Below are 562 nucleotides of genomic sequence, written 5' to 3'. Positions count from 1 at the left end.
CTGTAACGAACGCTCGATATCTCAGTACTTTGTCCTCGCTTCTAAAATAAGAGAGCAAGTACAATCTATCCTGATCAAAGTTAGGCTGTGCATGTGCGTGGTCGAATGTCTCTTTCACTATTCATAATCATGGTTAATGACTGAGATTGATCACAGGAACTTAGTTTCAGTTTCTTATGAGAAAGTTCCATTTTGCTATGTTTTTAAGGATCATCAGCTTTTGCTGTCTAGGATTCATGTAATCACTTTTTTTAAAGCATTAAATGTCATGAGCTACATGTGACATTCCTTCTCCAGCTGAAAGAATCAATCCCAATTAAGAAAGTACCCACTCAAAGAGAACTATACCTTATTGTTGATCTAGTTTTAATGCATCTGTTGATGACTTGCATGGAACTGCAACCAAATTTTGAATTGCAATTATGCTTATTTCAGTACATCATTAAAGACTGCCATCTTGGACATGCGAATTTCTTTTATAATTATGAAGAACAGCTACATGCATCAGAAGGGTTAGCACTGAATCACTGTAATTGTTAGAAAGAGTCCTACTCCTATAAGG

Source organism: Setaria italica, chromosome VIII (assembly GCF_000263155.2).
Source record: "Setaria italica strain Yugu1 chromosome VIII, Setaria_italica_v2.0, whole genome shotgun sequence".
In the NCBI taxonomy this organism is placed as follows: domain Eukaryota; kingdom Viridiplantae; phylum Streptophyta; class Magnoliopsida; order Poales; family Poaceae; genus Setaria; species Setaria italica.
The sequence above is the reverse complement of the archived record's forward strand: the minus strand, read 5'-3'. Positions refer to the sequence as shown.